The sequence below is a fragment of the Jaculus jaculus genome, chromosome 9, assembly GCF_020740685.1.
Source record: "Jaculus jaculus isolate mJacJac1 chromosome 9, mJacJac1.mat.Y.cur, whole genome shotgun sequence".
Classification (NCBI taxonomy): domain Eukaryota; kingdom Metazoa; phylum Chordata; class Mammalia; order Rodentia; family Dipodidae; genus Jaculus; species Jaculus jaculus.
The window spans coordinates 86,519,768-86,535,474 of NC_059110.1; the positions used below are offsets into that span (position 1 = coordinate 86,519,768).

A 15,707-nucleotide genomic window follows, 5' to 3' on the forward strand; every position below is an offset into this window, starting at 1 on the left:
AACCAGCCCCTCCATAGGAATTTTACAATGTTCTTTTGTTTTATTTTATTTGGAGTTTAGAGGTAGGGTCTCACTCTAGCCCAGGCTAACCTGGAATTTACTATGAAGTCTCAGGGTGGCCTTGAACTCATGGCAATCCTCCTATTTCTGCCTTCTGAGTGCTGGGATTAAAGGCGTGTGCCACCATGCCCGGCTTTTATTTTATTTTATTTTATTGATTGGTTTTTTGAGGTAGGGTCTCACTCTAGCCCATGCTAACCTGGAATTCACTCTGTTGTCTCAGGGTGGGCTCAGTCTCACAGCATTCCTCCTACCTCTGCCTCCCAAGTGCTAGAATTAAAAGCATGTGCCACCATGCCCAACTTTACAATGTTCTTTTAATAGAAAGTTGAAGATACATGTAGAAATAACCATTGCTAGATAGAGAAAGAGGTACATAAAGAAGGAAATTAGGGGCTAAAGAGATGTCTTAGTGTTTAAGACGCTTGCCTGCAAAGCCAAAGGGGACAGGTTTGATTCCCCAGGACCCACATAAGCCAGGTGGTGAATGCATCTGGAGTTCATTTGCAGAGGCTAAAGGGCCTGGTGTCCCCATCTCTGTCTCAAATTAAAACAAATAAATAAATAGGGCTGGAGAGATGGCTTAGCGGTTAAGTACTTCCTGTGAAGCCCAAGGACTGCAGTTCGAGACTTGATTCCCCAGGACCCACATTAGCCAGATGCACAAAGGGGCACACATGTCTGGAATTCATTTGCAGTGGCTAGAGGCCCTGGCACGTCCATTCTCTGTATATATCTGCTCTTTCTCTGTCTGTTGCTCTTAAATATATAACAAGGTTTTTAAAAACCAGAATAAATAAATAAATAAAATAGAATAAAAAAGAAGGAAAATAGCAGGTATAGTGGTACAAGCCTGTAATTTTTGGCACTTGGGAGGTAGAGGAGGAAGGATGAGAAGCTCAAGATTAGGGCTGGAGAGATGGCTCAGTGGTTAAAGGCATAAAGGCACTTGCTTGCAATATCTGACTGGCTGGGTTCAATTCATTACTATTCACATAAAGCCAGATGCACTAAGTGGCAGGTGCATCTGGAGTTCATTTGCAGTGGCAGGAAGCACTAGTAATCCCATACTTATTCCCTTCCCCCCCTCCTCTCTATCTCAAAAATATTTTTATTGGGCTGGAGGGATGCCTTAGTAGTTAAGGTGCTTGTCTGTGAAGGTTGGGGACCTGGGTTCTATTCTCCAGTATCACATAAGCCAGATGCATGAGGTGGCACATGCATCTGGAGTTCATTTGCAGTGGTTAGAGGCCCTGGTACACCCATTTTCTCTGCTTCTTTCTCGCTCTCAAATAAAGAACTATTTTAAAATATTTTTATTTATTTTTTATTGAAAACATCTATAAGTATAGACAATAAACTGGGCTGAGGAGATGGCTTAGTGGTTAAGGTACTTGCCTGCAAAGTCAAAGGACCTAGGTTTGATACCCACGAAAGCCAGATGCTGAAAGTGATACATGCATCTGGAGTTTGTTTGCAGTGAGTGGCTGGAGGCCCTGGTGTGCCCATTCTTTGTCCTTTTCTGAAATCAGTCAATCAAAATAAAAATATTTTAGTCAAGAAACCATAATAATTCCCTCCCCTCCCCCACTTTCCCCTTCACACTGCCACTCATATCCCTTCCCCGTCTCAGTTTCTCTTTTTATTTTGATGTCATCATCTTTTCCTCCTATTATTATGGTCTTGTGTAGGTAGTGTCAGGCACTGCAAGGTCATGGATATCCAGGCCATTTTGTGTCTAGAAGAGTGCATTGTAAGCAGTCTTACCCTTGCTTTTGCTCTTATATTCTTTCCACCATGGACCCTGAGTCTTGGAAGGTGTAATAGAATTGTTTCAGTGCTGAGCACTCCTCTGTTACTCCTCCTCAGCACTGTAGTGCCTTTTGAATCATCCCAAGGTCACCACCATCTGAAAAGAGAAGCTTCTCTAATTAAAAGTGAGAGTAGCATTAATACATGGGTATGAACATTAAGAGAAGTGCTTACTGGTCAGTTTGATGACCACAGTATATACATTTAGTCAGATACCAGCAGATGTTGCATCCCTAGCGCTCATGACTTCTTGTCATAGGTTTTCAGTATCAGGCATGTATTCCCTCCAGTGGAACAGGTCTCTACTCCAATTAGAGAGTAGTTGGTTTCCCTCATAACAGATATGCCACTATTGCATCTGTTGGCTCATTTGGCCTGGGTGGCCAAATTCAAAGCTTGCAGTGTCCACAGTTGATCTGCACTGGTGATTTCTCTCTCCCATGGAAGTGAAAAAAAAAAAAAAAAAAAAAAAAAGCCAGGCCTGGTAGCCTTTAATCCCAGCACTCAGGAAGCAGAGGTAGGAGGATCACTGTGAGTTTGAGGCCATCCTGAGAATACAGAGTAAATTCCAGGTCAGCCTGGGCTAGAGTGAAACCCTAACTCGGGGGGGGGGGGACTAGAAAAACTTTTCTAAAAATTTTGTTTATTTATGTATTTATTTGAGAGTGACAGAGAGAGAGAATAGGTATACCCGGGGCCTCCAGCCACTGCAGTCGAACTCCAGATGGAGTTTGCCACCTGTGCATCTGGCTTACGTGGGTACTGGGAAATCAAGCCTCAAGCTGGGGTTCTTAGGCTTCACCGGCAAGCGCTTAACCACTAAGCCATCTATCCAGCCCTGTTTGTTTTAAAAGAGGGCCAGGTATGGTAGCACACTACTTTAATCTCAGCATCCAGGAAGCAGAGTTAAGTGGATCACTCACCCTGAGATTACCAGGTGAATTCCAGGTCAACCTGGGCTAGGGGAGACCCTACCTTAAATACTCCCCTACCCCCCTCAAAAGAAAGGGGGGCTGGAGAGATTGCTCTGTGGTTATGGCACTTGCCTTCAAAGCCTAATAACTCAGGTTCGATTCCCTAGTACCTATGTAAGGCCAGATGCATAAAGTGCTGCATGCATCTGAAGTTTGTTTACAGTGGCTGGAGACCCTAGTGGGCTCATTCTCTCTTTCTGTCTGTCTTCTTTTTGTGTTTGTTTTGTGAGCTGGAGTCTCATTCTAGCCTAGGCTGACCTGGAATTCACTCTGTAGTCTCAGGGTGGCCTTGAACTCATGGTGATTCTCCTACGTCTGCCTACTAAGTGCTGGGATTAAAGTCATGCACCATCACTGTTGGCCTGTCTTTTTGTCTCTGCTTAAAAATAAAATAAAATAAACATTTTAAAAGAAAAAAAAAGCCAGGCGTGGTGGCGCACCCAACTCAAAAAAAACAAAAAAAAAAAAAAAAAAAAAAGAAAAGAAAAGAAAAGAAAAAAAAAAGTAGGGCTGGAAAGATGGCTTAGCAGTTAAGGTGCATGCCTGCGAAGCCTAAGGACTGAGGTTTGATACTCCAGGTCACACATGCCAGATGCACATGGTGGCATGGCACATGCGTCTGGAGTTCACTGCAGTGGCTGGAGATCCTGGCATACCCATTCTCTCTCTGTCGGTCTCTCTCTCCCTCTATCTCTGTCGCTAATAAATTAATAAATAAATCTTAAAAAGAAAAAAAGAAGCTGGCTCACTTGGCATGCATCCACAGCAGAGAGAACACCATTAACAGCAGCAGGCACCAACAGCCATTGCTCAAACTGGCTCTCCAGCCATCTAGTAGGGCTTGACTAAAGATCTGCCCTCAGTGACAGCTCCTCCAGCAGAGCTTTGCTTGCTGGAGATTAAGTTGTAAACTTAATTAAAAAGACTTCAGGCTGGGCTGGAGAGGTGGTTTAGCGGTTAAGTATTTGCCTATGAAGCCTAAGGACCCGTGTTCGAGGCTCACTTCCCCAGGACCCATGTTAGCCAGATTCACAAGGGGGCGTACACGTCTGGAGTTTGTTTGCAGTGGCTGGAGGCCTGGCACACCTATTCTCTCTCTGTGTCTGCCTCTTTCTCTCTCTCTCTGTCTCTCTGTCACTCTCAAATAAATAAAAATAACAAAAAATTTGTGTGTGTGTGTGTGTGTGTGTGTGTGTGTTTCAAGGTAAGGTCTCACTCTGGTCCAGGCTGACCTGGAATTAACTCTGTAGTCTTAGGGTGACCTTGAACTCATGGTTATCCTCCTACCTCTGCCTCCCGAGTGCTGGGATTAAAGGCATGAGCTACCACGCTTGGCAACAAGAAAAAAAAAAATTTTAAGGCCTCAGGTTATGGGGGACATGCATTTATAGTCAAACCAGCGCAGCATAATAAACTGTATCTCAAAATGCATTTTTAAATTTATTTGAGAGTAAGAAATGGGTATGCCAGGGCCTTTTGCCTCTGCAAATGAATTCCAGCTGCATGGGCCGTTTAGTGTGTCTGGTTTTATGTGGGTCCTGGGGAATAGAATCCAGACCAGCAGACTTTGCAAGTAAGTCCCTTTAATCACTGAGCCATCCACCCAGCCCATACACTGCATCTTGGACTAGGGTTGTGCTCAGTGGGTAGAGAGCTTACCTTGCACAAAGAAGGTCTGTGTTCAAACCTCAGTACTGCATAGCCAGGCATGTGGCCCACCTTTGTAATCCCAGCACTGGGGAGGTAAAGGCAGAAGGATTGGACGTTTAAGGTCATCTTCAGCCACACAGTGAGTTTGAGGGCAACCTGGGATTCTCAAGGGTTTGGGGCGGGGTAGGTTCATCTCAAATTTCCTAAAGCTGACTTCACTTTTATACTGATTACATCCGGCCATCAGGGTCTTTGTGTTCTTCTATCACAGAATGTTTTTCAATAAAAGTTCATAAAGAGCTTTGAAACAGTGCAAGGATAGTATTTACAACTTCCTTTCCTATTTAGTATGATCTGAGAAGTTTTGGAGGAAGAACACTTATGTTATGACTCACTCCAAGCATGTGTGTATCTTATTCTTTTACTTTATGCAAACACTAATAACAGGCTCTTCTGCCATCTTTTTTTTTTTTGTTTTGTTTTGTTTTTTGCTTGTTTGTTTTTTGAGGTAGGGTCTCACTCTAACCCAGGCTGACCTGGAATTCACTCTGTTGTCTCAGAATGACCTCAAATTTATGGCGATCCTCCTACTTCTGCCTCCCGAGAGCTGGGACTAAAGGCATGTGCCACCACGCCTGGCTCATTTACAGGCTCTTAAAACACACTGCCAGGCAGTTTTGGTGCCACATACTTGTAATCCCAGGGATTCAAGGTCATAGCTACATAGCAAGTTTCAAGGCAAGTCAGAGCTATATGAGAGCCTGTCACAAAAAAAAAAAAAAAAAACCCTCACACTGTCAGGCTGCTTGGCAGCTGATTCACAGTTTAATTTTTACATAGCCATATCCCAAAGGGCACTAAAAAAATTGATAAACCCTTAGAAAGATAATCCAGGACAAAGAATACTAAGGTAAACTACATCTGAGATGAAAAGCAGGCCAGTTCAAGCTCTGCCTGCAGCTCCAGCTAGAACCACCTTGTCTAGTTGGTCTTTTGCATTTTAAGGAGAAAAGATTGTATTGCTATGCCCATTTATTTTGCAAGGTAGACTTCTAATAATACTGAAGAGGCAGACAGAGTTGCCTCTCATTTCTTGTTTTTTAAAAAATAGGCCTGGAAGCCAGGTGTGGTGGTGCATGCCTTTAGTCCCAGCACTTGGGAGGCAGAGGTAACAGGATTGCCTTGAGTTCAAGGCCACCCTGAGACTACATAGTGAATTCCAGGTCAACCTTGACTAGAGTGAGACCGTAACTCGAAAAACAAAAAAATAAAAATAAGCAAATAGATAATAATATAAAATATTTTTTAAAAAAGAAAAAATATTTTAAACCCTAGCAGACTTCCTGATGGTGTGCTTGCCTGTTAGAACTATATTTACTTACTTATTTGTAAGTAAAGAGAGAATGGGCATGCTGCATTCTCTTGCCATTGCCACCAGACTCCAGTTGCATGTGCCACTTTTTGCATGGGTACTGGGGTATTGGACCTGGGTGAGCAGGCTTGACAAGCAAGCACCTTTAACTGCTGAACCATCTCCATCTCTCCAGCCCGTAGCCGATTTTACTTAAAAGATATATATATTTATCTGGGCGTGGTGGTGCATGCCTTTTATCCTGGCACTCAGGAGGCAGAGGTACGAGGATCACTGAATTCAAGGCCACCATGAGACTACAGAGTGAATTTCAGGTCAGCCTGAGCTAGAGTGAGACCCTACCTCGAAAAAACAAAACAAAAAAAATTATATATGTATGTATGTATTTGAGAGAGAGTCAGAGAGAAAGAGGCAGCCACAGACAAAGTGAGTATGGAAACACCATGGCCTCCTGCCATTGCAAATGAACTTTAGATGTATGCACCACTTTGTGTACCTGGCTTATTTGGGAACTGGGGAATCAAACCCAGGGAGTTAGGCTTTGAAGACAAGTGCCTTAACCACTGAGCAATCTCTCCAGCCTCCCATTTGAAACTTGTATTACAGAAGGGAATTTGAACTATAGGAAATGGGGGGAAATGTTATTCAGTAAGTGCTTAAAAACAAATTGGAAATTGATGAGGGAGAACAACAAAAGAAATCTATTCCAGGAAGAACTCTACTGTAGTTAGCTTCATGTTGCTGATATAAACCTCCCAACCAAAAGCAGCTTGTGAGAGGAAACGGTTTATTATTTTGGCTTACAGGCTTGAGGGGAAGCTCCATAATGGCAGGGGAAATCAATGGCATGAGCAGAGGCTGGACATTACCTTCTGGCTGACATCAAGTGGGCAGTAGCAGCAGGAGAGTGTGCCAAACACTGGCAAGAAGAAGCTGGACATTAACACACATAAGCTCACCCCCAATAATACACTGTCTGCAGTAGGCTTCAATTCCCAAGTTTCTATCAGCTGTGGATCTAATATTCAAAACACACAAGTTAATGAAGGACACCTGAATCAAACTACCACAAACTCCATTATGGGCTTTGGCCATTTCAGATGTCAGTCACCTCCATTAAGATAAATGAGAATGGGGGGCTGGAGAGATGGCTTAGCGGTTAAACGCTTGCCTGTGACGCCTAAGGACCCCGGTTCGAGGCTCAATTCCCCAGGACCCACGTTAGCCAGATGCACAAGGGGGCGCACGTGTCTGGAGTTTGTTTGCAGTGGCCGGAAGCCCTGGCGTGCCCATTCTTTCTCGCTCTGCCTCTTTTTCTGTGTCTGTTGCTCTCAAATAAATAAATAAAATAAACAAAAAAATGGGAATGGGGCTGGAGGGATGGCTTAGCAGTTAAGGTGTTTGCCTACAGAGTTAAAGGACCCAGGTGCTGTTCCCCAAGACCCACATAAGCCAGTTGCACAAGGTGGTGCATGCGTCTGGATTTTATTTGCTGGAGACCCTGTCATGCTTATTCTGTCTGTCCCTCTCCCTTTCTGTCAAATAACTAAATAAAACTTTTTAGAAAATTATCTTAAAGAGATAAATGAGAATGGGAAGCCCTGTGTGGTGGTGTATGCCTTTAATCCCAGCACTTGGGAGGCAGAGGTAGAATAGCTATGAGTTTGAGGCCAACCTGAGACTACTTGGTGAATTCAAGGTCAATCTGAGCTACATTGAGATCCTACCTCAAAAAAAAAAGAAAAAGAAAAAGAAAAAAGAAAAACAACAACAAAAACAAAAACAAACAAATTAAAAGAAAAATAAAGAATGAGAATCATTAGATACAGGTACATACCTGTAGTCCTAACACTGTGCACCCCCCACTACCGTCCTCAGGAGACTAAGGCTACTTTGAGCTATATAAGGCACTGTCTAAAAAGATAAATTAGAATGGTGTCCAGTAGAGCATTCTCTTAAAAAAAAAAAAAACAACTTTTTAAAAAATGTATTTGGAAGCAGAGATCAAAAGAGAGAGGGAGAACTGACACAGGAGGGCCTCTAGCTGCTGCAAATGAACTCCAGAGGCATGCACCACCTTGTGCATCTGACTTTACATGGGTACTGGGGAATCAAGCCCATGTCATTAGGCTTTACAGACAACTACCTTAACCACTGAGTCATCTCTCCAGCCCCTAATAGACCTTTCTTTCCAGTCTTTCTTACTTTCTTACAATCTCTATTCCCACTCTTTCTAGATTTAAACATTCCTATCTTTTTTGTTTTGTTTTGTTTTGTTTTTTTTGTTTTTTGTTTTTCTAGGTAGGGTCTCACTCTAGCTCAGGCTGACCTGAAATTTACTATGTTTTGTTAGGCTGACCTCAACCTCACAGTTAGTTGCCTCTGGGATTAAAGGTGTGCGCCACCACACTCAGTGAACATTCCTATCTTTAAAAGGAAAGGGATGTTAAGGAGCTGGCAATATATAGCTTATATGGTAGAGTGCTTGCCTAACATGCATTAAAAAAGTCTTGGGTTAGAGCCGGGCGTGGTGGCGCACGCCTTTAATCCCAGCACTCGGGAGGCAGAGGTAGGAGGATCGCCATGAGTTCAAGGCCACCCTGAGATGACAGAGTTAATTCCAGGTCAGCCTGGACCAGAGTGAGACCCTACCTCGAAAAACCAAAAAAAAAAAAAAAAAAAAGTCTTGGGTTCTGTCCCCAGCACCACATAAAACTGGGTGTGGTGGTGCATGCCTGTAATCTAAGCACTTTCCAGCTACTTGGTGAGTCTGAGGTGAGCCTGAGCTCCACGAGACCCTGTCTCAAAAGAGAGAATGGATTAAGATAATGAGAAGTAGGGCTAGAGAGCTGTCTTAGCTGTTGTGGTTAAGGCACTTCTCCAGGACCCATGTAAGCCAGATGCACAAGGTGGTGCATGTGTCTGGAGTTCCTTTGCAGTGGCTGGAGGTCCTGGCATGGCCATTCTCTCATTCTCTATCTGCCTCTTTCTCAAATAAATAAATAGAAATAAAGCAAAAAAAAATTTTTTTTAAGATGATGAGACATAAACTGGGCATGTTGGCATATACCTGTAAACTTGACCTGTAATCCCAGTACTCAGGAGACTGAAGCAGAGAGTTCTTAGCCAGTCTGGGTTAGAATAGCCAGACCTTATCATCAAAACCAATGAAATGAGAAGACTGTGAATAGTTCAAACAGTTAATCCCTGGTCTGAATCATTGGAAGTCACATTTCTTGTGCTCCTGAATAGGTCCTTCTGTGTTGCCCAGTTTGGATTTACTTCTCCCTGAATGTTTTCCATTCAACTGTAAATGAAACCAGAAGATTAGTGAAGAATCCAAGTCTTAGTTTTAACCTGTTGCCAGGTGTTATTGTGCATTCACTAAAGTGCTTTACTACTTGAGTTCCAGTCCATGTGAGGTATGGTGTGATTGGAGTGTGATACTGTTAGAACATTTCTTTTTTTTTTTTTTTAATTAGTTTTATTTATTTGAGAGAGGAGGAGGCAGAGAGAGAGAAAGAATTGGTGCACCAGGGCCTCTAGCCACTGCAAATGAACTCCAGACACATGCCCCCCCCTTGTACATCTGGCTAACATGGGTCCTGGTGAATCGAGCCTCGAACTGGGGTCCTTAGGCTTCACAGGCAAGTGCTTAACCACTAAGCCATCTCTCCAGCTCAGAACATTTCGTTTTAGTTAAGTCCTTTTTGCCTGTTTTCATAGTGATTTTAAAAATTTTTGTTGGAAGAATAGGTGTTTTCACTTTTCTTTTTTTAGGCAGCAAGAAACTATTAAGAGCCTGTATGGTGGCACACCTTTTAATCCCAGCACTTGGGAGACAGAGATAGGATTGCAGTGAGTTTGAGATCACGCTGAGATTACATAGTGAATTCAGGTTAGCCTGGGCTAAAAGGAGGCCTTACCTTCAAAATTCCAAAAAATAAATAAATAAAATAGAAAGGAAAGGAAAGAAGCTATTAAGAGCAAAGTCATAGTAAAGGTTTGAATACACTGCAAAAGGGGCAGTGAGCCACTTGAGGGAGCTTTTTTTTTTTTTTTTTTTTTTTAATTTCTTTGCCTCTTTGTGTGTGTGTATGTTTGAGGTTGGGTCTCACTCTGGTCCGGACTTACCTGGAATTCATTATGTAGTCTTAGCGTGGCCTCGTACTCATTGTGATCCTCCTACCTCTGCCTCTCAAGTGCTGGGATTAAAGGAGTGTGCCACCATGTCCAACTTGCCTCTCTTACACCAAATAGATGTCCCATCCAAAATAAGTTACTGTTATCATTCATAGCATATTTGAGATTGTTCCTTTGAGCACTTAGTAAGTTGATAAGCCACTTCAGGCTGCATACCATTTTTATTTTTTTATTTATTATTATTATTTTTGTTTGTTTATTTTTCAAGGTAAGGTTTCACTCTAGTCCAGGCTGACCTGGAATTCACTGTGTCATCTCAGGGTGGCCTCGAACTCACAATGCTCCTCCTACCTCTGTCTCCCAAGTGGTGGGATTAAAGGTGTGCGCCACCACACCCAGCTCTACTTTTTTTACTTTTGTTTTTTTCCGGGTAGCATCTCACTGACTTGGAATTCACTGTATGGTCTCATGGTGGCCTTGAACTCACAGTGATCCTCCTACCTCTGCCTCCCAAGTGCTGGGATTAAAGGCGTGAACCACCATACCCAGTTCACTTTTGTAGCTTTTTAAAATTCTGTCGACCCCTCTAACACCTACTGCAACAAAAGAACATCAGACATTTGCTCCACCCATCCCCTCTCCCAGGGAGAGTTTCACTCTAGCCCAGGCTGACCTGGACTTCACTATGGAGTCTCCAGGTGGCCTCAAGCTCACGGCGATCCTCCTACCTCTGCCTCCTGAGCTCTGGGTTTAAAGGCATGCACTGAATCCATGCTGGGAGGATTTGCAAGCAAGTGCCTTTAGTCACTGAGACAACTTATCACCCAGGTTATTTTTTAAATACTTTATTTATTTGAGAGAGAAAAGAGACAAATAGAATGTGTGTGCCATGGCCTCCAGCCACTGTAAATGAACTCCAGGTGCATGTGCCACCGTGTGCATCTCGCCTACGTGGGTACTGGGGAGTTGAACCTGGGTCCTTAGGCTTCGCAGGCAAGTGCCTTAACCGCTAAGCCATCTTTCTAACCCCTTGTTTTGTTTTGACCATAAATCTCCAGTCCAGGCTGGTCTGGAACTCAGTGGATCCTTCTCCCTGGTGCTCCCTAGTGTTTGGGATTAAAGGTGCACAGTTTACCTGTATCATGCTCAGTTTACCTGTATTTTTTTTTATTTTTAATGTTTTTTATTTATTTGCAAGCAGCGAGAGATAGAAGAAAGCAGAATGAGTGTGAATGATCTCCAGATGCATGTGCCACCTTACGCATCTGACTTTACACGGGCACTGGGTAGCTGAACCCCAATTGTTAGGCTTTGTAGGCCAGCGCCTTAATTGCTGAGCCATTTCTCCAGCAGCCCTGTCTTGTACTTTTTAAATATTTTTTAAAACATTTTCCAATTTATAGAGCAGTTGAAGTATACTTCAAAGATTTGTGCGTGTGTTTTGAGACAGGATCCTAGTATCCTAGGATGGCCTTGAATTCAAGGTCCTCCTCTATGCTGGGATATCAGAGGTGAGTAAATGCACCTGGCTCCTTTGAATTTTGGGAGGGAGTCTTGGACAATTGAGATAGGGTCTCATATAGCCCAGGCTGACCTTGAACTCCTGATCTTCCTACCCCTGGCTCCCTTGAATTATTTGTGAGTAAATCAGCGACTTGATGCTCAACATCTCTGAATAAGTATTTCCTGAAATGGTCAATTTCCAGTGATACCAAAATAAAATTGTCAAAAATTAAGAAGTTGGAAGCTAGAGAGATTGCTCAACGGTTAAGGCACTTAATTGCAAAGTCTAATGACCTGGGTTGTTTCCAAGTACCCACGTAAAGCCAGTTGCACAAAGTGGCTCATGCATCTAGAGTTAATTTGCAGTGGAAGCCCTGGTATGTCCATTTTTTCTGTCTCCTGTCTTTCTGCTTGGTTTTTCGAGGTAGGGTCTCACTGTAGCCCAGGCTGACCTGAAATTTACTCTGTAGTCTCAGGCTGGCCTTGAACTCACTGCGCTTCTCCTACCTCTACCTCCCTAGTGTCAGGATCAAAAGCGTGTGCCACCAAGATGGCTGGTCTGAGTACTTCTTTGGGTTTTTGATCTTCATGATCTTGATGTAGTTGAACAGTTATTTTGTAAGCTCCCTCAATTTGGATTTATCTGATGACTCTGTGTTTAATTTACATTTATGCTTTCATCAGTAATAGTACAAGACTCATATTATAGTCTTCATTGCATAATCTGAAGAGGTAACTGCACACACCTTTAATCCCAACACTTTGAAGGCTGAGATAGGATTGCTATTTAGTTTGAGGCCATCCTAGTTTAGTCAGACCCTGCTTTAAAAAAAAAAAAAAAAAAAAAAGAAGAGAAGCAGCTGCGCCAGTGCTGTGTGCAGGTCTCCTCGGCGGGTGCGCGTGGTTGGGACAGCTGCTGCTGGTCGCCTCTGAGTCAGGACGAGTCCGGATCGTGTCCGTGCGCGGAGTTCTTTCTCATGTCGCTCGGCTGCGGGAAATCGGGCTGAAGCGACTAAGTCCTCGATGGAGAGAGAAAAGGAACAGTTCCGTAAACTCTTCATTGGTGGCTTAAGCTTTGAAGCCACTGAAGAAAGTTTGAGAAACTACTACGAGCAATGGGGAAAGCTCACAGACTGTGTGGTAATGAGGGATCCTGCAAGCAAAAGGTCAAGAGGATTTGGTTTTGTAACGTTCTCGTCCATGGCTGAGGTAGATGCTGCCATGGCTGCAAGGCCTCATTCAATTGATGGGAGAGTAGTTGAGCCAAAACGCGCGGTAGCCAGAGAGGAGTCTGGAAAACGTGGAGCCCATGTGACTGTGAAGAAGCTATTTGTTGGCGGAACTAAAGAAAACACCGAGGAGCATCACCTTAGAGATTACTTTAAAGAATATGGGAAAATTGATACTATTGAAATAATTACTGATAGGCAATCTGGAAAGAAAAGAGGCTTTGGCTTTGTTACCTTTGATGACCATGATCCTGTGGATAAAATTGTATTGCAAAAATACCACACCATTAATGGTCATAAGGCAGAAGTAAGAAAAGCACTGTCAAGACAAGAAATGCAGGAAGTCCAGAGTTCTAGGAGTGGAAGAGGAGATGGATATGGAAGTAAACGTGGATTTGGGGACGGCTACAATGGATATGGAGGCAGACCTGGAGGTGGCAATTTTGGAGGTAGCCCTGGTTATGGAGGAGGAAGAGGAGGATATGGTGGTGGAGGACCTGGATATGGCAACCAAGGTGGGGGCTACGGAGGTGGTTATGACAACTGTGGAGGAGGAAATTATGGAAGTGGAAATTACAATGATTTTGGAAATTATAACCAGCAACCTTCTAACTATGGTCCAGTGAAGAGTGGAAACCTTGGTGGTAGCAGGAACATGGGGGACCGTATGGTGGAGGAAACTGTGGTCCAGGAGGCCGTGGAGGAAGTGGGGTTATGGTGGGAGGAGCCGATACTGAGCTTCTTCCTACTTGCCATGGGCTTCACTGTATAAACAGGAGAGGATGAGAGCCCAGAGGTAACAGAACAGCTTCAGGTTATCGAAATAACAATGTTAAGGAAACTCTTATCTCAGTCATGCACAGATGTGCAGTGATATGACAGAAGACACCAGAGCAAATGCAGAGAGCCATTTTGTGAATGGATTGGATTATTTAATAACATTACCTTACTGTGGAGGAAGGATTGTAAAAAAAAATGCCTTTGAGACAGTTTCTTAGCTTTTTAATTGTTGTTTCTTTCTAGTGGTCTTTGTAAGAGTGTAGAAGCATTCCTTCTTTGATAATGTTAAGTTTGTAAGTTTCAGGTGACATGTGAAACCTTTTCTAAGATTTTTCTCAAAGTTTTGAAAAGCTATTAGCCAGGATCATGGTGTAATAAGACATAACGTTTTTCCTTTAAAAATTTTAAGTGTGTGTGTAGAGTTAAGAAGCTGTTGTACATTTATGATTTAATAAAATAATTCTAAAGGAAAAAAAAAAGAAAGAAAAAGAAAAAGCTGGGTGTGGTTCTGCAAGCCCTTATCCTGGCACTCAGGAGGCAGAGGTAGGAGAGACCATCATGAGTTCAAAGCCACCCTGAGACTACATAGTGAACTCCAGGTCAGCCTGAGCTAGAGGCCTTATCTCAAAAAAAAAAAAATCAAGTGTCTTGTCTTTTCTTTTAAGGAAAATTGATGCATTTCATTATATCAGAGTGATATAAATATTGATTTAATATGGTTATTGCTGAGCCTTGAGGCAAAATGCTTGTAACCTCAGCCCTTGAGAGGTAGAGGCAGTGGTTCAAGGTTGATCCTATACCTGTACCCTATAATGAGTTGCAGGCCCAATTGGACTACAAGAGACCCTATTTCCACGCACACATGATAGACAGAGAGGGAGAGGGAAAGAGAGAATATGAATGTCACTACTCACCATCCATTATCAATGAACACAATAAGGCTCACTCATATTTTGGCTTTTAAATATTCTCCATGAAAAGAAATGAAGAATCCTTAGAGAAATGACTGAAGCAGAGTACATATTTTTTAATTTATTTGCAAAGCAGAGAGAGAGAGAAGAGAGGCAGAGAATGTATGCACCAGGGCCTCTAGCTGCTACAAATGAACTCCAGATGCATGCACCACTTTGCGCATCTGGCTTTATGTGGGTACTGGGGAATTGAACATGAGTCCTTAGGCTTTGCAAACAAACACCTCAACCCCCTCCCCCCCCCCGCCTTCTTTTTTTCCCCCTGCTTTTTGAGGTAGAGTTTCCTTGTAGCCCAGACTGACCTGGAATACTGTATAGCCTCAAAGTGGCCTCAACCTTACAGTGATGGTCCTACCTCTGCCTACCTAGTGCTGGTATTAAAAGCATGTGTCACCACCCACACCCCACCCCCAATTTTGTATGGACTGTGTTAGTACCATCATTTCTCTCCTTGCCCCCATTCCACTGAAGGCCCTCCTCAGCAGGATTGCTGATATTCACTATAGAGAGTACATCTTATTAGGAGAAGTAGTACTCAAAGAACAATGATGATCCATTTTTTAAAAAGGGTGGTCCGGCCATGTTGGCGCACTCCTTTAATCCCAGCATTTGGGAGGCAGAGGTAGGAGGATTGCCGTGAGTTCGAGGCTACCCTGAGACTACATAGTGAATTCCAGGTCTGCCTGAGCTAGAGTGAGACCCTACCTCGAAAAAAAAAAGAAAGGGGGCAGACATGGTGGGTCATGCCTTTAATTCCAGCACTCAGGCAGGCAGAGGTAGGAGGAGTTTGAGGCCAGTCTGTGACTACATCCTGGGCTAGAGTGAGACCCTACCTAAAAATACAAAGAAAAGCCCGGCGTGGTGACGCACACCTTTAATACCAGCACTTAGGCAGAGGTAGGAGGATTGCCATGAGTTTAAGGCCATCCTGAGACTCCATAGTGAATCCCAGGGTTGCCTGGGCTAGAGTGAGACCCCACCTCGAAAAAACAAAAACCAAAAAAAAGAACATGGTAAACCATAGGATGCTAAATTGGTGAGGGAAATCCACAGAGATAATTTTACATAAACATTACAAGACATTGAGTAAATACAGGCATGTTCCAGAAATAAAAGAGCTGTAGGGTTTTTTTGTTTTTTTTTGTTCTTTTTAAATGTTTTGACAAGATCTACTAGTTAACCCTGGTTGGCTGATAACTCTGGAGGTAGGTCA

The 15,707-nt window shown here is 43.2% G+C and overlaps 1 protein-coding gene and 1 pseudogene across 3 annotated transcripts in view; both read left to right on the forward strand.

Annotated features, from left to right (window-relative positions):
* Positions 1-15,707, forward strand: part of Fam222b (family with sequence similarity 222 member B) — an 88,158-nt gene that overhangs the window by 49,220 nt on the left and 23,231 nt on the right. The window lies entirely within an intron of this gene.
* Positions 12,538-13,991, forward strand: LOC123463423 (annotated as a pseudogene).